Source organism: Echinops telfairi, unplaced genomic scaffold, assembly GCF_000313985.2.
Source record: "Echinops telfairi isolate 266 unplaced genomic scaffold, ASM31398v2 ScPeMD7_70;HRSCAF=299, whole genome shotgun sequence".
NCBI lineage: Eukaryota > Metazoa > Chordata > Mammalia > Afrosoricida > Tenrecidae > Echinops > Echinops telfairi.
The window spans coordinates 33,564,106-33,565,611 of NW_022103968.1; positions in this window are offsets into that span (position 1 = coordinate 33,564,106).

Consider the following 1,506-nt stretch of genomic DNA (forward strand, 5'->3'; position numbering starts at 1 on the left):
CTCAAAGATAGCCTAATTCAAAAAATCAGAAAGCAATGAGTGTAGGAGGGGCTGTGGGAAGATAGCAAATCTCACCCACTGCTGTTCTACCTGTAGGAATGTACAGCCACTCTGGAAATCGATGGGAAAAAAACAGATGGAAATCGAGCTACCATGTGATCAGCAATCTCCCTACTGGGCATCTACCCAGAAGAGCCAGACATCTGTGCTCCAATGTTCATCGCAGCATAGTTCACAATTGCAAGGAGTTGGAAACAACCCAAATTTCCATCAGCTGACGAGTGTATTAATAAAACTGTGGTACATACATATAATGGAGTACTATGCATCGCTAAAAAGTAGTGATGAACATATGAAGCACCTCGCAGCATGGGAAGAAATGGAGGAAATCATGCTAAGAGAAGTATGCCAAACACAAAAGGATATGTACAACATGAGTCCGCTGAGGTAATCTTGAAAAAAAAAAGTGCAAAACGGGCATAGGGAAAAAACTACTGTATATAAACATTCCTAGGGTGAGAAACAGGTAATATGGCAGGGGCCAGACCAAACCCAGGGATACATATGGTAGCCAACTAAAAAGGAGAGGTGGGGAGGAAAAAAAAGAAATGGGTAATAGGGGAATGGGGCACTAACCCACCCAAGGGGAGGGTATTGTTTATATCTCCACAGGGAAAGAGGGACCAGAATTCAATCCGGTGGTTCAGGATGTGAATGCAACATGCTGGCATGTAGTAGGGAACCAGTGGAGAGGTCTGAGGGGCTGGCCCCAATACCAACTACTTGGACACCTGCCCCCCCCCACCCCCGAAGAATTTATTTCAGAGGACAGCACTGAAACTGCAGCTCAGGGAGACGGACATGTCTGATCAGAGCACACAGGAGCAAATGAAAAGGAAGAAGAGAGAGTGGAGCACATCCTGGCCCACCAAGTCTTGAGGATGATATTCCCACTCAGAGCAGCCAATCCACAGAGAAGACCATATGCCTGGCCCCACTGTGAGACACGTCTTACCTCACTGACCCATATCCCTACAGGGGACAACACTGGAGACACAGTGTGAGAATTTTCCCTGATCTGATCCCACCACACCGAGGCAAAACACTAAGGGTGTGCAACAGAACAGCAAGGGGAACAGAGCAATGAAGTCTCCAGGGAATACCAAAAATAGATTTGGGGGCCAGGGCGTGGCGCCCCATCAGACTCGACTGGAAAACACTCCTAAAGGCCAACAAACAGACCTTGAACAACTACAAGCATTTCTTTCATGTGGTGGTGGTGGTGGTTTTCTTGTTTCTGTTTTTGTTTTTGTCATAGGCTTTTTTTCCTTTTTTTTTTTTAAATCATTTTATTAGGGGCTCATACAACTCTTATCACAATCCATACATACATCAATTGTGTAAAGCGCATTTATACATTCATTGCCCTCATCATTCTCAAAACATTTTCTCTCCACCTAAACCCCCGGCATTAGGTCCTCATTTTTCCCCTCCCTCCCCGCTACC